Below are 21,841 nucleotides of genomic sequence, written 5' to 3' on the forward strand. Positions count from 1 at the left end.
CCTGGCTATTTACTTGGCCAGACTTGGAGGAATTTCTGACGGGTGAAGAAGGAGTTGGCGACGTCTATGCGAGCTAGGAACGTCTTCCCAGTCAGTTGCCTGTAGGGTTATGGCAGATGACTTGGGTACTGCGCTGCTGAAGTGATGATGCTACTCTGATGCTTAGTTAGGCCCTTCGAGGCTATTTTGTAAAGACTGGTCATGTGACCTCATTGTAATTTCCTTATTCCGCTTTGTAATGGATGGTGTAATTTGGTATCAGTTCGGTTATGTGTTCACGACACACTGATCATGGGATCGTGAACTGTATACATAACAGGGAATTTCGGACAGCTAGTCCGGGGTCCCCACAGAGCTGGTATCAGAGCTATCCTGACTGTAGGAGACCTTAGTTAGCATGGACGTTAGTTAGGAAACAAGTACTTGGGAAAAACTATTTACGAAATAAATTCTTTCTTTAGTCGGAAGCATAGCTTCTACTACTCTTATTTCTTAAAAACTTCCAAATTCTTATCTCTCCGCTTTATAAAAGGTTTGAAAATTCTTGCTCTATTGTCTCATCCACTTCAGACCTACATGTTGGACGACGTCCCCAACACAGACCCGGAGACTCGAAGTCGAAGATGGATCAACCTTTTATGAAGTCTCACGTATCTCCAACGACAACTATTGAAGATCGGACGCCGACTTAGTCCTGCACATAAAGGGATAATAAGATCATGCCTTTGGTTGTCACCAAAGTCTGTCAAGGAGCTGACCTTCTTCCTCCGTGGACTTGCACTTTTTGCAGTCGTCAGGGATCAAGTCCTCAGTTTCTTGACTAGTAACTTTTAGGCCAGGTACGAGAAGATCTCGACATCGGGAGCACCTCGACAGCTACCTCTTCGAAGACCTCATGTTTCCGGGATGTCGAGACTAGAAGTTCTACACAGTTTTCTCCTCCGCCTCAATATCAATGATTCAACACCCGGGCCCTTCACCACCGACTGCTACAAGGATCCAAGTTGAAGTCAGTGACGACAAAATGAAGACATCAACATATGTGACCAGCCCCCAAACCTATAGGATGGATAGGACAAACTCAATCGTTTTGATTGAGATAAACCCGCACATTAGGAATTTTTGGGTACTTAGAGTACCATGTCTGGTTTGATGATTGCTTGTAGTTCCCTAGAGTGCTGCATTGAGTGTTTGTATCTGTTTTTTGTGTGCATGTATGTCTTGCTATTTAGACGTTCCCGCCTTTTCTAATTGTTTGGAAATTGTAAAACAGAAATTAAAAATGGAAATCTACTAGTGTACTGTTTTGCTAATAAAAATAGTTTGGTAGCTCCGATTGATGTGATTCCAATTGCACTAGAACCAGTATGAAATTATCTTTCTGATGCCACTGACCTTGTATTTTTAGGATTTTTGTGCGATTTTTAATAAATAAAACTTAATCACTGTTTCTGGTTAGTATTTTGAGTCTCAAAAATTGAAAAATGAATATTTTTGAATGATTCCAATTGTGTTGATCTTGTTTTGTTACTGTGCATCTAGGAAAAATACCAGTAGCCTCTGTTAGTGGTATTTTGTTTCTGGTTATGGTTGTATGGGTGTCACATGCTATGATAGGACTAAAGTTTGCCTCGCCGATGTACTGCTAGCTGCTAGTTAGTTGGGTAGATTACCGAAAGACTCTAACTCTAAACCCGTTAGCAGTTATTTTTCAACCGTCAGGGAAACTAACTCAGACCCCTATCTACGCCGACTACTTTCAAGGTCATCTGAAGCATCTCTACTACGCCAACAAAACAAAAGCCAATACCTTCAAGATCCGCTGAAGCATCTCCACTTCATCAAGAAAGCAGAAGCCCCTACCTTCAAGAGTGACTGCACCTCTACCAGAAGACATACTAACTTAGTCTAACCTTGGAATATAATTGCGCAAACCTCGGGGATATCTTCTTGAAAACCACCCTCTAACACACCATCTAGCAAGCTGGGGAAAAACAACAAAGTCAAAGCTAAGCTACATCACATGGTTCATCTGGTCCTCATCAAGTGAAGCTCCTGAAGATACCCCAAGACTCAAGATTTGGTGCAACTTACCCGCTCACTTCTTCGCTGGTCAGCACCGACCCGCAAGCTGAAGATTGTCTTCGACGACCTCTGTTGCTGTTTCATATGGATACCAACTAGGTGTTTCATAAACTTACTAACTCACAGCGCATCCCATATGGTTTAGTTAACACGTGAGTGCCTCTTGAAGATGTGGTCTGCACGTCGCCCCTGAAGATTCTTCAACTGAATACGGAAGATCGACGACTTCTTTAGAAGCCCCCGACAGGACCGCAAGGCAGAAGCTCTAAGTTTTTCGGAAAGCCCGATTAAGAATCTTAAGGGTGGAAGACTTCGTCTTCCACTAAAAATTGGAGCTGACCCTAAAATTTTAAACCTTTCTAAAAACACCGTTGGAAAACATGGGATTGCACTAACCCCTCTTGAAGCCGTGGACTACACAACTCCCTCAGAGGATGTTCAACTCAAGACGGGAGATCAATGACTTCTTCGAAAGCGCCGACAAGACCCGTGGCCGAAGCTTACGGTTTTTAACGCCCCTCCCCGATGAACAATTTTAAGGGTGGAAGACTTCGTCTTCCACTAAATTTAAGCTAACTCTAAAAAGTTTTCAAACACCGTTGGATGCACTAACTCTTCCACAGTCTTGAACCACCGCTAGGATCATGAAGAAGCTACAGATCCAACACCGGCCTGGAGTAGTCAACCTCTCCGTGAAGCTCGCTATCGGCAAGAATCCATCATGTCCCTGAAAAGCTGAAGTTGCGACCCTCTCAACAACGGCACGCCGACAGAAGAATGGAGTCTAACTTTTGTTAAGCTGTACAACCCCTCTAGTTCTGCGCTCAGTAATCTCGGGACGAGATTATTTTAAGGGTGGAAGATCTGTAACACCCCAACTTTTGCAACCTTGATTAATTGTCCTTAATGCAAAAATTAGGGGGAACAAAAACTTTTTCTATAAACTAATCAGATGAATTGCCTTGGTCTGTCTGTTAAGATGAATTGCTTTGATCTGTTGGTAGATGTATTGTCTTGTTTTGCTTGTTGAGTTTTGTATTGAGCTACCTCAAAGAACAACACCTCTAATGGTTAGACAAACAACTCACCTAATAAAACACATGTGTGACTTAGAAAAAATTGTTTTCCTTTTTTCTACATCAAACTTTGCTTCTGATAGCAACATCAGTATGCCATCTTGATTTTTCTCCTTGTGGTACAAGATAGCTCAATCGTCCTTGATGAGGTCTAAGACCCCGTGTGTGGCCCGATCTCGCAGCTTGACCCCGAAATCCAAGGGAAGAGGTGGGAGAGCGCGAAGAACACGAAGAACACGACGAACACGAGGAACTCCGAGACTCACGCACGCACACCAACCCGATACACCCGATGCTTACCTCCGTGGCTCGATGGACCACGCCAATAGAATCTCCGAGGAAGAGGCACGTGGCAGAATTCCCGGAGAGAGATTGGGGTTGGAGAGGAAGAGCTTGGTGAGGGAGAGAGAGTAACTTGTACTAGAATCTCACTCAACAAGATCAAAGTCAACAACCAAGGTGCCTTGATTACAGAGGGATGATACCCAAGGGAGACTAAGCTCAAAGGTAGGTTTGAGTTCAAAACAAGTCTAACCCTAATCTGGGGGAAGGGGTGAGGTACTTATAGGTCCAGATTCGTACAGGGGTAAAATCGGCACTACATAAATTATCCTGGTCCATAGATGCGAAATCAACGGTTGAGATGAAGTCAACAGGGGCTTGGCCGGCAGTGCCGGTGATGATTGGCCGGCAGTGCCGGGGCCGGCAGCGATGCCGCTGGTTCGAGGCCGGCAGCTGCCGTTGGTCGCGTCTTCACTGGGAAGGGCAGCGGTCGGAACCGTGGCCGGCGATGCCGGTGAGCAGGCCGGCGATCTTTGGGGCTTGAGGCCGGCGATCTGGGTGAGCAGGCCAGCTGCCGGTGCTGGAGGCCGGCAGTCTGCCGGCCCCGAGGGGCATCCTTCGGCGGCCACTCTTCTCCTCCTCCTTCCTTGTCCATCTTCGGGTCTGCTGCGACGTCCTTCTCTCGAGGTTCATATCTGATAACACAAAGCATATCGGCCTGAGGTAGCAGTCCATCCAATGGGGTATCAAGATCAAGGGTAGTGAGGAGTGAGTTCACCTTATCATGTAGCGCTTTGACTCGGGCTCGCGTCATCGGTCCACTTGGGGGACTTGTTGGTCTTGGTGTAGCGACGTCGGTGACCGGGGCTACATCATCTCCCCCCCCTTGGGAAAGAGTCGTCCTCGACTCTTGCACCTCCTCATCTCCATGATAGGGTGACAAGTCCGAGACGTTGAACGTGTTGCTCACCAAGTACTTGGAGCTCGGTATGTCGATGACGTAAGCGTTGTCGTTGATGCGCTTGAGGACCTTGAAGGGGCCATCTCCTCTTGGCTTGAGCTTGGAGTTGCGCTCATGAGGGAACCGTTCCTTCCGTAGGTGGATCCAAACGAGGTCTCCTTCTTCGAATATCCTTGCCTTCTTCTTGGCGTTGATGCGGTTGGTTTGACGAAGAACATGTTCTTTTATGGTTGCCCTTGTCTCTTCATGTAGTTTCTTGACGGCGGCGGTGCGCTTGTCGAAGTCCATGTTGATGCGCTCGTGTAGGGGAAGCGGAAGTATGTCGAGCGCCGTGTAAGGTTCGAAGCCATAGACGACCATGAAGGGGCTCCGTGACGTAGTCTTGTGCTTGGCGCGGTTGTAGGCGAACTCGGCGTGAGGCGAGCACTCCTCCCATGACTTCAAGTTTTTCTTCACGAGGATGCGTAGGAGGGTGGAGAGGCTTCGATTGACCACTTCCGTTTGGCCATCCGTTTGCGGGTGCGATGATGATGAGAACAAGAGCTTGACTCCAAACTTTGCCATGAGCGACTTCCAAAGATAACTCATGAACTTGACGTCTCGATCCGACACAATGCTTTGTGGTACTCCATGTAGGCGGACGATTTCCCTGAAAAACAATGAAGCAATGTGTGAAGCATCGTCGCTCTTATGGCAAGGTATGAAATGAGCCATCTTAGAGAATCTATCCACTACAACAAATATAGAATCATGACCATGCTTAGTGCGAGGCAAGCCTAGAACGAAATCCATGCTAATATCCGTCCATGGTGCATAAGGAATAGGCAATGGCATGTAAAGACCATAAGGGTTGGAGGTAGACTTAGCTTGTAAGCATGTTGTGCACCGACGGCAAAGGCGATCCACATCTCGCTTCATCTTTGGCCAATAGTAGTGGGTTGAGAGCATGGCATATGTCTTGTCACGTCCAAAGTGACCCATAAGACCTCCTCCATGAGATTCTTGCAAAAGCAATTTTCGAAGCGAAGACTTGGGAATGCAAATCTTGTTAGCTTTAAACAAATAGCCATCATGCAAATAGAAATCATCCACTCCTCGCTCAACGGAGCACTTCTCAAAAATTGGAGCAAAGAAAGAATCGGAAGGATAGAGTTCTTTGATCTCTTCAAGTCCCAAAACATGAAAATCCAAACGAGTTAGCAAAAGGGTGTTTTTGCGGGAAAGAGCATCCGCCACAACATTGTCCTTGCCCTTCTTGTATTTGATCACATATGGGAAGGACTCAATGAACTCAACCCATTTTGCATGTCGTTTGTTCAAGTTGTGTTGGCTTTTCAAATATTTCAAGGACTCATGGTCGGAACGAATGATAAACTCTTTTGGCCAAAGATAGTGTTGCCAAACTTCAAGAACACGAACCAAAGCGTAGAGCTCCTTGTCATATATAGGATAGTTGAGGCGTGCGCCATCCAACTTCTCACTATAGTATGCCACGGGTTTGCCCTCTTGCATAAGAACACCACCCATACCAAGCCCACTTGCATCACACTCAATCTCAAAAGTTTTGGCAAAATTTGGAAGAACAAGAAGGGGAGCTTCGGTAAGGCGTTTCTTCAACTCATCAAAAGCATTTTGTTGGGCCTTGCCCCAAACAAACGGAACATTCTTCTTGGTAAGCTCATTCAAAGGGCAAGCAATGGTGCTAAAATCTTTCACAAAGCGGCGGTAAAACCCGGCAAGTCCATGGAAGCTTCGGACTTGACCAACATTTGTAGGGGTAGGCCAATTGTGGATGGCCTCCACCTTGGAAGAATCAACTTCAATCCCATTAGCGGAAACCACGAAACCAAGAAAAACCAATTTGTTTTGAGCAAAGGTGCACTTGGGGAGGTTAGCATTAAGCTTTTCATGACGCAAGATGCACAAGACTTCTCTCACATGTTGCACATGGTCCTCGAGGTTTTTGCTATAAATAAGAATATCATCGAAGTAGACAACCACGCTCTTGCCAATGAGAGGACGCAAGATGTGATTCATGAGGCGCATGAAAGTAGATGGTGCATTGGAAAGACCGAAAGGCATAACGAGCCACTCATAGAGACCAAGTTTGGTCTTGAATGCCGTTTTCCATTCATCACCAATAGTCATGCGGATTTGATGGTAACCACTACGCAAATCGACTTTAGAGAAAATCGTGGCACCACTAAGTTCATCTAGCATGTCATCTAAACGCGGAATGGGATGGCGGTAACGGACGGTAATGGCATTGATGGGGCGACAATCCATACACATCCGTTGCGTCTCATCCGGTTTAGGCACAAGGATCACGGGAACCGCACAAGGGCTAAGGCTTTCACGGACGTACCCTTTGGCGAGGAGATCTTGAATTTGGCGGTTGATCTCCTTGGTCTCTTCGGGGTTGGTGCGGTAGGCGGCACGGTTTGGGAGCGGAGCGCCGGGTATGAGGTCGATGCGGTGCTCTATGCCGCGGAGTGGTGGTAGTCCATGAGGGAGCTCGTCGGGGAAGACGTCTCGAAATTCCTGCAAAAGAGACAACAAAGACGGAGGAATGTTGGTTAAGTCGTTAGTCTCCGACGCGGGTCCCTTGCATATGAGCACATAGTGCAATATGGTGGATGGGTTCTCTTGGAGCTCTCTCCACTCACTCTTGGTGGCTAGAAGGACACTCTTGGGCTCACTCATGTATGGCTTGTGGCGCTCACTCTCTTTGTGGTGGGTCGCTCCCTCTCCTCTCATCTCACTATGGTGGGTGCGGAGTTGTGCCCTCGCTAAAGCCTTCGCATTATCCGCGATGATTTGGCTAGGAGTCATCGGGCGCAACTCGAACTTCTTGTCGTTGACCTTGAAGGTGTATGTGTTGGAGAGTCCATCATGTATAGCCTTCTTGTCATATTGCCAAGGGCGGCCAAGCAACATGTGGCACACCGTCATGGGTACCACGTCACACTCGATGGTGTCCTCATAAGGGCCTATCTTGAAGTTGACGGTGACGGTATGTTGTATCTTGACGTTGCCCTTGTCACTCAACCATTGGATATGGTAAGGGTGAGGATGCTTGCGGAGAGTGAGGTTGAGCTTCTCACACAACTCGGTGCTCGCAAGGTTATGGCAACTTCCACCATCTATGATGACCTTGATCGACTTGCCACCAATTCCGGCACGGGTTTGGAAGATGTTACACCGTTGGTCTTCCATAGCATGAGGTTGTGTGGTTAGCACCCTTGTGACCACAAGTGAGGGACTTGGGTCATGCTCACATAAGAGAGGATCTTCTCCACTTTCTTGCTCATAAGCTTCTTCACTTTCCACGGCGGCTTGCACAAGGGCTTCATATTCATCTTCATCAAGAGTCTCGATGTCACCATTCTCCATAGTGATCATGACCTTGGTGTTCTTGCACTCAAACGATTTGTGACCTTGGGTGCCACACTTGAAGCAAGTGACACTAGAGGGTCCCGTGGATGCCTTAGAGGAGGCGGTGGAGGAGACCGTTTGCTTCATTCGACTTTGGATAGTCGGCTTCTTGGAAGGTGTAGAGGATGCGTCGGCTTTGGCACTTGTAGCATAAGGAGTTGATGTAGTAGGAGGAGTCGATGTAGCGAGCTTGGAGGAGAAATAGGACTTGGCCTTGGAGTACTTGATGTCCTCAATCACTTGGCGCTCGGCCTTCGATGCTTGGTGGACTAACTCAACCATGTTGGAGTAGGGTTGGAACTCGACAATCCTCTTGATAGGATAAGTAAGGCCATTGAAGAAACGAGCAATTGTTTGTTCCTCGGACTCTTGGATGTTGGCTCGCATCATAGTGAGCTCCATCTCCTTGTAGAACTCCTCAACGGTCTTGGTGCCTTGCTTCAACTTTTGGAGCTTGTTGAAGAGGTCGGTCATGTAGTGTGCGGGGACAAAGCGAGCATGCATCTCCTTCTTCATTTCTTCCCAAGTGTCAATAGGAGGTTCACCCTTCTCTTCTCGAAGAGTGAGGACTTGCTCCCACCAAGTGTTGGCGTAGTCTTCAAACTCGAGTGATGCCATAGCCACTTTCTTGGCACCGGAGTAGTTGTGGATGCGGAAGATCTTGTCCACCTTGAGTGCCCATGAGAGGTATGCCTCGGCATCTTCTTCTCCCTTGAACTTTGGCATGGTGAACTTGAGTCTTCCAAACATGTTCTCTTCATCCTCCAAGGTTCTTCTACGAGGAGGGGCGCCTTCATCTCTTGCGGCTAGATGTGGAATAGGAGGTCTTCGACGGCCAACCATAGCATTGGGTTGGCGTTGGAGTTGAACACTTGCTTCACTTGGTTCACGGTGAGGATGTGGTTGAAGATCTTGTCGCGGTCGAGGACGATGCTCAATGTTGGGTCTCTCATCTTGATCATGGTGAGGCTCTCCTCGACCACGTTGGTCATGGTGAGGGTGGCGACGGAGATCTCGCCGAGGTTGATCTTGAGGACCTTGGTCTTGGGGTTGGTCGTCACGCCCATGGTGGGCATGGCGATCCGCTTGGTGACGATCTTGTTGAAGGACTTGGTCTTGTGGAGGACGCTCATGTGGACGAGCATGGCGATGTATTTCTCCACGCCTAGAGTTGGAGCGGAGTCTTCATGACGAGCATGAGAGCGATCATGTCGATGATGGTCTTCATGCCTTGAAGAAGAGCTTGGGGACGAAAGGCCACCATGAGAGTAATGGTCTTGTGACGAGCTTGATGAAGAGGAAGTAGAGCGGTGTCGACGATGACGACCCAAGTTGGTGATGGCGCGCTCGAGGCTATCCATGCGTCGCTCCATGTTGGCATCATTGGCCGCCATTTGGCCATTCAAGTTGTCCGTAGCTTCACGAAGAAGGGCCAAGTCTTGGTTGACGGTGGTGAAGTTGTGAGCCACCTCATCGTATTGCTCATCAATGCGGGTCTCGAAGAGGGAGAGTTGCTCCTTGAACTCTTGTCGTTGCGTCCATAGGTTGTGTTGAGTAGCCAACCTCTCGGTGTTGCGGAGGATCTCTTCATCCCTATTGGTATCTCCGTTCCTATCCATGATGCAAAGACAAGAACTATGTTGTGTATGTTAGTGTAAGGAGACTACCTCGCACTCTTACCAAGGTAAGATAGTATTGAGGCAATCCACCAAACCGAAAGCAAGATCAAGTGTATCGGGAACACACGCAAAACCACACGCAAAAGCTAGCAAATATGGTGTTAGGCGAGTGTTGTGGAAAACCAAAAGACAAATCCAAGATCGAGTATGTTGTTAAAAGTGGGTGAGGTCCAAAAATTAAGTGTCCAAATGGTGATCACGAAAACACGGAAAAGTTGTGGAACACACACACGAGATGAGCGGGGTTAGTGCAACCAAAAGTGAGCGGAAAAGTGTATGTATAAGTGCTCGGTGTCACACTAACACAAGGAGAGCCAAAGCTTCGGTTGCAAAGGAAGAGACAACAAGATTCACACGCGGCCTCTCTTCTCGTATCTCTCTTTGCTTAAAAGCTTTTTCTCTTTTGTATATGGTGGCACTTGCACTCGTTTGTATCTTTGGTGGCACGTGGACACTTTTGTATGTATGGGCGTATGGATGTATGGTGCTACTCGCACTCTTTTTGTGTTTTTGGGGCTTTTTCACACACTATGTTAGTGTGAGCCTCGCTTTTGCTATCTTGCCACACGAGTGTTTGCTTGGATGCTTTACTCAACACGACACACACACCTCACAATGCGGGGCCACGTGCAATGTCTCGCAACACTAAACAAGCAATGCTCGGGAGGGTTGGATCGCAAAAGGAACGAGGAGTTGCAAGTTATACCTCGATGTGTCGTAGGCGGTGATGATCACACAACTTGCAATATGGTGGAAGGATCAAGAGTACGTTTGCAAGTCGGGGTGCCGAGAGTGTCGTCGCTTGCGTCGTAGCTGCGGGTTAGATTTACACACAAGGCACTCAAACCAACAAGCAAACACAAAGGTGAAAACGTGGTCGAAATGTGGTGGCCGAGCTTGGCTGGTCCTCAGCGGCGGCAGTTGCCGGCCTGAATCGGGCGGCGGCTGCCGGCAGCTGCGGCCGGCACTGGATGCGGCGGCAGAAGCGGTTCCTGACGAACAGCTCGAGCTGTTCTTCGCGAAAAGCGGCCCAAATTCGACCAAAACGTCAGAAATCGATGGAATTGAGGTCTAGAAAGTGGGGAAAACGTAGATCAACCAGAGGGGCACGAAATCCATGGATCAAAACCACTCAAAACGCAACCAAATCACAGATCGGTCAAAAGGCAATTTGGGGCTATTTTTTGGGAAATTTTCTAGAAACGAAATCGGGTGGGTGGAGGGTCGATCTGCGGTAACCAAGAGCTGCGATACCATATGATGAGGTCTAAGACCCCGTGTGTGGCCCGATCTCGCAGCTTGACCCCGAAATCCAAGGGAAGAGGTGGGAGCGCGAAGAACACGAAGAACACGACGAACACGAGGAACTCCGAGACTCACGCACGCACACCAACCCGATACACCCGATGCTTACCTCCGTGGCTCGATGGACCACGCCAATAGAATCTCCGAGGAAGAGGCACGTGGCGTAATTCCGGAGAGAGATTGGGGTTGGAGAGGAAGAGCTTGGTGAGGGAGAGAGAGTAACTTGTACTAGAATCTCACTCAACAAGATCAAAGTCAACAACCAAGGTGCCTTGATTACGTAGGGATGATACCCAAGGGAGACTAAGCTCAAAGGTAGGTTTGAGTTCAAAACAAGTCTAACCCTAATCCGGGGAAGGGGTGAGGTACTTATAGGTCCAGATTCGTACAGGGGTAAAATCGGCACTACATAAATTATCCTGGTCCATAGATGCGAAATCAACGGTTGAGATGAAGTCAACAGGGCTTGGCCAGCGTTGCCGGTGATGATTGGCCGGCAGTGCTGGGGCAGTCTGCCGTGGTTCGAGCAGGTGCCGCTGGTCGCGTCTTCACTGGAAGGGCAGCGATGGAACCGTGGCCGGCAGTGCCGGGTGAGCAGTGCGATCTTTGAGGCTTGAGGCAGCGATCTTAGGGTGAGCAGGCCGGCAGCCGGTGCCCGGAGGCCGACGATCTGCCGGCCCCGAGGGCGTCCTTCGGCGGCCACTCTTCTCCTCCTCCTTCCTTGTCCATCTTCGGGTCTGCTGCGACGTCCTTCTCTCGAGGTTCATATCTGATAACACAAAGCATATCGGCCTGAGGTAGCAGTCCATCCAATGGGGTATCAAGATCAAGGGTAGTGAGGAGTGAGTTCACCTTATCATGTAGCGCTTTGACTCGGGCTCGCGTCATCGGTCCACTTGGGGGACTTGTTGGTCTTGGTGTAGCGACGTCGGTGACCGGGGCTACATCAGTCCTTAATTCAAAACTTGGGATCATCTACCCCTAGCTACATCCCTCTCTTATACCCACTCATCCTTGTTGGTTTTGAGGCCATGTCGACCATCTGTGTTGACAGGCTTAAAATGTCTAGACTTTGGCAATTGATCTCTAAGCACCCACAACTGTTATTGTTGACTTCAATGCATCGATCGCATCTGTGCAATACCCTCTTCAACCTCCACGTCTTGCATGTCTCAGTCTATCCTTGCAACTCCTATATCCAACTTGATCTCATACCTTATCTAGTGTTTCTGCACTAGATCATTTTCTTTACTTTTACCTCTTGTTTTTATTCAAGTTTAATCTTCACAAAACCAAGAGTGGGAATGGTGGGTACATTTTGTAGCCATCATCTACCCTTTAGAACACTTCTTCCTAAATTAGTTTTCTCTCTAAAAAATCCTATTTATTTTCCTTCTCTAGTTTTGATCACAAAACTACTTCTAGTTTTACTAAAGCTTTTCAAGATATTTCTTCAAGGAAAACAAGGAACTGAAATGGGTTTTGTTTTCTCATCCCATTTCTACCTAGTACTGATTTCTAAAAACATTATTTTCTATCTTGCCTTCTTTTTAACAAAAGGCTTGTTTATGGTACCTATACCATTTCTTGTTTTCCCTCTTGCTTATTTTTACATTGGAGAAAAACTCTACTTCACTTGAGAAAGTAAGTAGAACATTTTGAACTCCTATGTTCCGACTAGTTCTCTCAACATTTCAAATTCTATTCCACTTGAGTTCATTCCCAATTTTCCCTAGGCAATTGAGGTGTTCCATATACCTTTCAAATAAATCCTTTTTCAAATGGCAACCCTTGCACATATTATGCACACCTCTGATCTACCATATGGTATTCCCCCATTCTCCAATTCTTGATCAAAGGGATGATCATTTGATACTTTCAAATCACTCCCAATTGACCTCTTGTTTGAAGAACAAGTTATATTTCATCATACCCTCTCAATTCTCTATTATTTACCATCATCACCTTGACCTCATGAATTGAAGATTTGTGTCACCATATTCATCCTTGTGAGTATATGGTTATTTCACTCACCATCTCTCTTAGCCTTGCTCTATAATTGTCTAAATCATCTTCACCACCATCATCTCTTGGACAAATTGATAATTTGATCAAATTTCTTTATTCTTCAAACTTGGCACCAATGTTATTATCATCTATCTCTTTTTATTTTTACTTCACCAAAACACCATCACCACCCATCTACCTTGCCATGCTCATGCACTGTTGCATGTGGTCAATCCCAATCCTTCCAAAATGGGAATTCTAGAGAAAACTTCTAATCATCAATTATACCATTGGGTATATTTTCCTCTTATATTTTTCACAACCAAAGTGGTAACAATTATCTTCCGAGCACATATCACCCTCCCCATTATTTTTATCTATATGTATCTACTCCTATCTTATCATCATCAAAATCACTCATTGACATTACCTCCTCAACATCATGCATTGAATCTATTCACATGAATGTTGTGCCTCTCTCTCACATTTCTCACTTGCTCATGACAAGAAAGGAGCCGGCCATGACTTGAAATTCGGCCAGCCCCTCCTTGTAGCGACCTCACCTTTTAAGGTGCCGATCTCTGTGCATATCTGTGCTAGTCCCTGGATCAATCGCTAGCACACACAGTACAAGATGTAATACCAAGAAACAAAGGTCTTTATTACATCGTATGATCCAGAATTTACATAAAGGATTACAAATTTGCATAGCACAAGGCTAGCATATCATCAGAGTTTCACAACGAATAAACATAGACAGCATGGAGTCCTTCGTCTTCATGTGCCACAGGCGAGCATGTTGAGGATAGACTCGTAACCCCTAACGTTTCCTTACTCATCGACTGAAAAACCTGCAACATGATACGTTGCAGCCACGAATGGTCAATACATTTGAATTGTATTGGCAAGGACACTTTTGTGGACTCAAAAGGCATCCTATACCTACGTGCACATCTGGCTGGTAGAGCTCATGTTCATTTTGCATAAAGCCATTTTTTCCCTATCATTTATCAAAACATTTTTTTTTCGATCTAATTTACATTGGTAAATCCCCAATGTAACAATTAAAAGTACCATTGGTAAAGCCCCAATGTACCTTCCTACCCTTGTTCACCCATTCAAATTTTATTTAAGAAATTGGGATGAGGAGATCTTCGAACAAAGACTTGTCAGTTCGCTCAAGTTGTCCATAACCGGGGACACGGCTAAGTACTTAGATTTTACACTCTCGAGAGGTTGTACACCTTTACCCACATGGCCAGGTCAATCCTTCTACCTCGATGCACATTTTGCTCAGAGGACAAAGTGCATCGTGGCCGAGACCTTCTGTATGTAATCACCCGAACCATTCCCTAAGGGCCCCGTTCCACCTACAGTATCCCTCTACCACCACCTGGCCCCTAGGATCCGGGTTCATACAACATACTTTGTCAAGCCAGAGCCATAGTAGCATGTGGTTGTACGGAAAGCTAATGAGCAAGGTTTGTCTACAATCTCTTTAAGCCTGGGTGACTTTCCGCAAGTGTGCACTAGCACCAGGGTCTTGCCCCCTGATACAGCCACCCTCTCCATAACTCCACCATTCACCCAGGTAATTCATTAAACTTAGTTGTTTTTCCTTAACCTCTATCAAAACATTTTCCATGGCATAGCAGGTAACAACTAAATTTAATGGCGGCTAAAGGAGTCTAGGAGTGGTGTAGCTAAACTACTAGGATTTACTAGCAAGCATAAAGCATAAACCCTAGACATGTCTACTATAAAAACACTACGGTGCAAGAATTAAAACTGGGACTTTTGGTGTGTGTCACTTGCCTTTTGGTGGTTGAAGATCGTTCCCTTTTCTCTCAATCAAAATGTGTGGCTCTCCGCACAAACTATAAGAATAAAGATAGCACAACATAAACACACCATTCATAGCAACATAAATCAAAAAAGACAATTAATCGGAAATCGCTCTATGGTACTAAGGTGTGGCATGAGGTTTGGCTTGCAAGGTATGACTTTGAGAGATTGAATGGATAAAGTCTAATACTCAGAAATGGACCATCTAGATATATGGGAATGACTAGATAGGCTACAAAAGCATGGATAATTGGGATAGGTATGATCTTGAAATCATGGAAAAGAAAGTATAAATGGTTTTGGTAGATGGTTATGAGAGCAAGGATCACTTTGACAATAAGAATTGTGGCCAAAAGAGTTATAGAGATATTTCTATGTGACAATACTCAAATCCTCATTTTTGAATTTGAATACTTGTAAATGGGTTTAAATATTTCGGGAAGTGGTTCTAATGGATAGAGAAGTTCGATATCTTCCATTTGCCAAAGGAATCAATTAAATAGAGTTTATACATTTAAAGTTATGGCAAAGTACTAGATTTCTCATTTGAAATTCGGGTATTTTATATAATTCAAAACTTGAAACTAACGGTTCTATTGGATTCTATATTTTCTAAGGATTCTAGGAAAATTAAATTTACTGAATGTGGCTAAGTAGAACTCAAGATATGGATTTTTTACAATACGCTGTTAGAATTCTAGTGGTGTCCGAACAAGTTGCTCGAATAGAAAAACTTCCTAAACGAAAGTTATAGAGAATATAATTACGAACTTAACAACAGAAAAATCATCTAAAACGGGGCTCTAAAACTATTGTTCAGGAATTTTAAACTTTCTATATGAGAATTAGCTAGCACAATATGTGAACCGAACAATCGCTCACAGACATGCGCGTGAGCCGCAAAGTAGGCTTAAAAGGGTTCAGTTAATTGGGCTAATAGGGATGCTCAGATTTAGCTCTAACGTCCAGGGATAGATTTGACTATGTGTAATCTAAACATGTTTCATACATGCACGAAGCCATTACCGTGGGGTGGCAGTGCTGTTCGAAGATGACGACGGCGCTGTTGCGAGTGCGGACGGTGGTGCTCCTCCGGTCGTTCGTGGGCTCGGCGAAGTGGACGACGACGAGCGGCATGACACGGGAAATCTGTTTATGTACTAGAGGATGTCCTAAACTTCCTCGTGTGGTCGCGACGCACGGACAGAGTGGCGATGTCGACGGTGATCTTCGGGCGACAACGCTCAGGTGCGGCATAAAATAAAAGGAGGACATCAGGAGGGGCACAAGGACAAGAGGATCCAGTGGATACCAAACGGGGCGGCGGGATACCTCGTGGTCGTCGGAATCAAGCTCGCACGGTGGCAGATACCGTGGTCTTCGGCGTGAAATAGAGGCAGCCTGGGGGCACGATTGTTTGAGGAAACAGAGGGGAAATGAAGAGGGAGTCGAGGGCTTTAAGTAGGAACAAATCGCTCGTTAAATGGTGGATTAATTTGCCCGAAATCAATTGGAGAAGAAACTTTCGAAACGGAAAACGCATGCAGTCATGTGTCTCCGTTCGTGGCTGGAGCTTGATGGTGACGGTGACGTGGCAGTGGGCCCCGCGTGTGAGGAGAGAAAAGAAGAAAGAAAAGAAAAACAACAAAGGAAACGCGGACGTTCTGCTGCTGCTGCGTCGCGCGAGCCTGCACGCGTGAGCCTTGGCTGGCTGTTGATTCGATGGCTTGGCCAAGTCCCGTTGGCTTCTTTTTTTTTTATATACAAATTTTATTTTATTTTTCTTATTTTAGTATTTGGAAATTAATTTGAAAACTGAATTTGATCAAAAGTTACTCAACCTAACTCAGAAAAATACAAATAAAATATCAGCGGATTCCTTATTCAATGAAGAATATTTTGGAACAACTTTAAAAATATTTTGAAAATTTTGAATTTGGCACATATGCCTATATGGCATTATTTGCATTACTTTGGGTTTAAGGTTTCTGTTTAAAATTTAAATTTCATTTAAAGTTTTCTAGGGATAGCAAAGATGGCATGATGCATATAAATGCAATGCACGTTTTTGAAAACTCCATTTTTGGAATAACTTTCTAAAAAGTTTTAGTTCATTGTCATTTTTTCAACCAAGACAAACAAACAAGCTTAGATTTTATTTTTATTTCACATTTCAAAATTTGGAAAATTTCGGGATGTGACAGACTACCACCCTTAAAAGAAATCTCGTCCTCGAGATTTGAAGAGGCTAGAAAGAAAGATGGGTTTGGAATATGTTGGGGTGGGCTACCACCCTTAAAAGGAACCTTTTTAGATAGTCTTGGGTCTTGGGTTTAGGCTAAGGTCTTCTTGGATATGACTTGGCACATCCGAGGATATGACTTAACCTCTGGTCATCTGTTAAAATCATCTATAGCTTATGGCTTCTGAGTTAATATCCAATAGGCGAAGTTCATTCACATATAGTGAAAAACATATCTCTCCAAGGTGATTCGAATAGGTTTCCTTCATAGTAGGGATTCTAATCCAAATGGTGGATTGTTGAACTACTATTGATACTGATGGGTCACTCCTTGGGTCTATCAGGAGACCAAAAATATGAAAACTTCATGAGATCCTTCATCCTTTTCTTCTTGGTGTCTTCGACAACAACCTTCCACCACTCTTCATCTAGTGGTTGGATCTTCGATCTCGCTGTAGTCCTACGCTTAGCAACACTTGCCTACTATAAGGGTATAATATTTCTCCACCCTAAGGTTCAGGCTTATCAGCGACGTCTCACTTGTAGGTATGTCTCTCTAGATTTACCATTCCTCGTAACAAGAGCAAACAATATGAGTAGTCGTCATGGGGGCCAATCCATGTCGCACCCAATCATTACCTTGTTTTCAGTTTGGTATATCTGGTATTCTAACTCTTGGTCAGCCTCACAAATTTGACAAAACTTCCATGGAATACTTGAATCAATGTTTCAATCTCCATTATTGAACTATTTTGAAAACATTTCTATCGATCCTTAACTACGGTTTTGCGTATCTCACACTATATCCTTCTACACCTTGATAGGAAACATCAGGGTTGGTTTCACTACTGTTGTCTTCATGGCGAGTTGCCGAGAAAATATTCTCTGGGTTGGGTATAGATGAGAATAGATAGAAAGGTTCTAAGGGAGAATTCCTACCCAAACACAGTAGATCAAAACAATTCAGCAAACAACAATCATCTAACAAACATCAAGAAACATGGTTCAAACACAAACAAACTAGTATGGTCATACCACAATTTGGTAAGATCAATACTTTATTAGGATATCGTTGGTTCAATAAAAGAGAAAAATGGTGGTCTGGTCTATTTCTATTTTGGATGTTTCAAGTTTCTATTCTACTCTATCAGTGTATCTTCGTGTGTTGTGAAGTCTACATCGAAGTCTTTATTGACGTTCTTCATTGGTCTCCCGGCCATGCAACACTTCTAGCAAAGTCGAAGAATGTCACATGAAGCAGCAGTCCCTCACTTCAGGCACAAGGTCATCATCTCTACTTCCTTGATTGGTTCATAAGGTAGGTCATCTAAGGTAAGAGGAAAATATTTTTTAAGATGGAGTAGATGAGAATACTAGAAGTTCACAAATCAACCGTCTTTTTAATAGAAGTAGGATTAGATAGATGTTTCATCCTAAGGTATTCCTATGTTCTAATCCAAACCTAGGGTCACGAACCTATGGTCAACACAATGCTCTGATACCATCTGTAGCGACCTCACCTTTTAAGGTGCCGATCTCTGTGCATATCTGTGCTAGTCCCTGGATCAATCGCTAGCACACACAGTACAAGATGTAATACCAAGAAACAAAGGTCTTTATTACATCGTATGATCCAGAATTTACATAAAGGATTACAAATTTGCATAGCACAAGGCTAGCATATCATCAGAGTTTCACAACGAATAAACATAGACAGCATGGAGTCCTTCGTCTTCATGTGCCACAGGCGAGCATGTTGAGGATAGACTCGTAACCCCTAACGTTTCCTTACTCATCGACTGAAAAACCTGCAACATGATACGTTGCAGCCACGAATGGTCAATACATTTGAATTGTATTGGCAAGGACACTTTTGTGGACTCAAAAGGCATCCTATACCTACGTGCACATCTGGCTGGTAGAGCTCAGGTTCATTTTGAATAAAGCCATTTTTTCCCTATCATTTATCAAAACATTTTTTTTCGATCTAATTTACATTGGTAAATCCCCAATGTAACAATTAAAAGTACCATTGGTAAAGCCCCAATGTACCTTCCTACCCTTGTTCACCCATTCAAATTTTATTTAAGAAATTGGGATGAGGAGATCTTCGAACAAAGACTTGTCAGTTCGCTCAAGTTGTCCATAACCGGGGACACGGCTAAGTACTTAGATTTTACACTCTCGAGAGGTTGTACACCTTTACCCACATGGCCAGGTCAATCCTTCTACCTCGATGCACATTTTGCTCGAGGGAGGACAAAAAGTGCACCGTGGCCGAGACCTTCTGTGTGTAATCACCCGAACCATTCCCTAAGGGCCCCGTTCCACCTACAGTATCCCTCTACCACCACCTGGCCCCTAGGATCCGGGTTCATACAACATACTTTGTCAAGCCAGAGCCATAGTAGCATGTGGTTGTACGGAAAGCTAATGAGCAAGGTTTGTCTACAATCTCTTTAAGCCTGGGTGACTTTCCGCAAGTGTGCACTAGCACCAGGGTCTTGCCCCCTGATACAGCCACCCTCTCCATAACTCCACCATTCACCCAGGTAATTCATTAAACTTAGTTGTTTTTCCTTAACCTCTATCAAAACATTTTCCATGGCATAGCAGGTAACAACTAAATTTAATGGCGGCTAAAGGAGTCTAGGAGTGGTGTAGCTAAACTACTAGGATTTACTAGCAAGCATAAAGCATAAACCCTAGACATTTCTACTATAAAAACACTACGGTGCAAGAATTAAAACTGGGACTTTTGGTGTGTGTCACTTGCCTTTTGGTGGTTGAAGATCGTTCCCTTTTCTCTCAATCAAAATGCGTGGCTCTCCGCACAAACTATAAGAATAAAGATAGCACAACATAAACACACCATTCATAGCAACATAAATCAAAAAAGACAATTAATCGGAAATCGCTCTATGGTACTAAGATGTGGCATGAGGTTTGGCTTGCAAGGTATGACTTTGAGAGATTGAATGGATAAAGTCGAATACTCAGAAATGGACCATCTAGATATATGGGAATGACTAGATAGGCTACAAAAGCATGGATAATTGGGATAGGTATGATCTTGAAATCATGGAAAAGAAAGTATAAATGGTTTTGGTAGATGGTTATGAGAGCAAGGATCACTTTGACAATAAGAATTGTGGCCAAAAGAGTTATAGAGATATTTCTATGTGACAATACTCAAATCCTCATTTTTGAATTTGAATACTTGTAAATGGGTTTAAATATTTCGGGAAGTGGTTCTAATGGATAGAGAAGTTCGATATCTTCCATTTGCCAAAGGAATCAATTAAATAGAGTTTATACATTTAAAGTTATTATGGCAAAGTACTAGATTTCTCATTTGAAATTCGGGTATTTTATATAATTCAAAACTTGAAACTAACGGTTCTATTGGATTCTATATTTTCTAAGGATTCTAGGAAAATTAAATTTACTGAATTTGGCTAAGTAGAACTCAAGATATGGATTTTTTACAATACGCGGTTAGAATTCTAGTGGTGTCCGAACAAGTTGCTCGGATAGAAAAACTTCCTAAACGAAAGTTATAGAGAATATAATTACGAACTTAACAACAGAAAAATCATCTAAAACAGGGCTCTAAAACTATTGTTCAGGAATTTTAAACTTTCTATATGAGAATTAGCTAGCACAATATGTGAACCGAACAATCGCTCACAGACATGCGCGTGAGCCGCAAAGTAGGCTTAAAAGGGTTCAGTTAATTGGGCTAATAGGGATGCTCAGATTTAGCTCTAACGTCCAGGGATAGATTTGACTATGTGTAATCTAAACATGTTTCATACATGCACGAAGCCATTACCGTGGGGTGGCAGTGCTGTTCGAAGATGACGACGGCGCTGTTGCGAGTGCGGACGGTGGTGCTCCTCCGGTCGTTCGTGGGCTCGGCGAAGTGGACGACGACGAGCGGCATGACACGGGAAATCTGTTTATGTACTAGAGGATGTCCTAAACTTCCTCGTGTGGTCGCGACGCACGGACAGAGTGGCGATGTCGACGGTGATCTTCGGGCGACAACGCTCAGGTGCGGCATAAAATAAAAGGAGGACATCAGGAGGGGCACAAGGACAAGAGGATCCAGTGGATACCAAACGGGGCGGCGGGATACCTCGTGGTCGTCGGAATCAAGCTCGCACGGTGGCAGATACCGTGGTCTTCGGCGTGAAATAGAGGCAGCCTGGGGGCACGATTGTTTGAGGAAACAGAGGGGAAATGAAGAGGGAGTCGAGGGCTTTAAGTAGGAACAAATCTCTCGTTAAATGGTGGATTAATTTGCCCGAAATCAATTGGAGAAGAAACTTTCGAAACGGAAAACGCATGCAGTCATGTGTCTCCGTTCGTGGCTGGAGCTTGATGGTGACGGTGACGTGGCAGTGGGCCCCGCGTGTGAGGAGAGAAAAGAAGAAAGAAAAGAAAAACAACAAAGGAAACGCGGACGTTCTGCTGCTGCTGCGTCGCGCGAGCCTGCACGCGTGAGCCTTGGCTGGCTGTTGATTCGATGGCTTGGCCAAGTCCCGTTGGCTTCTTTTTTTTTATATACAAATTTTATTTTATTTTTCTTATTTTAGTATTTGGAAATTAATTTGAAAACTGAATTTGATCAAAAGTTACTCAACCTAACTCAGAAAAATACAAATAAAATATCAGCGGATTCCTTATTCAATGAAGAATATTTTGGAACAACTTTAAAAATATTTTGAAAATTTTGAATTTGGCACATATGCCTATATGGCATTATTTGCATTACTTTGGGTTTAAGGTTTCTGTTTAAAATTTAAATTTCATTTAAAGTTTTCTAGGGATAGCAAAGATGGCATGATGCATATAAATGCAATGCACGTTTTTGAAAACTCCATTTTTGGAATAACTTTCTAAAAAGTTTTAGTTCATT

General features: G+C 44.5%; 2 long non-coding RNA genes across 2 annotated transcripts; both read right to left on the bottom strand.

Moving 5' to 3' along the window:
• Positions 1-13,470: 13,470 nt before the first annotated feature.
• LOC139834108 (uncharacterized) lies at positions 13,471-16,301 on the bottom strand. Its single transcript, XR_011749465.1, has 3 exons — positions 15,702-16,301; positions 14,646-14,707; positions 13,471-13,681 (listed from the first exon to the last, which is right to left on the bottom strand). It is a non-coding gene; the product is annotated as an uncharacterized lncRNA (long non-coding RNA).
• A 2,213-nt stretch (positions 16,302-18,514) lies between these two features.
• On the bottom strand, positions 18,515-21,386 carry LOC139834129 (uncharacterized). The gene is made up of 3 exons (XR_011749507.1): positions 20,753-21,386; positions 19,694-19,755; positions 18,515-18,725 (listed from the first exon to the last, which is right to left on the bottom strand). It is a non-coding gene; the product is annotated as an uncharacterized lncRNA (long non-coding RNA).
• Positions 21,387-21,841: the final 455 nt, after the last annotated feature.

Source organism: Lolium perenne, chromosome 7 (assembly GCF_019359855.2).
Source record: "Lolium perenne isolate Kyuss_39 chromosome 7, Kyuss_2.0, whole genome shotgun sequence".
NCBI classification, from domain to species: Eukaryota; Viridiplantae; Streptophyta; class Magnoliopsida; order Poales; family Poaceae; genus Lolium; species Lolium perenne.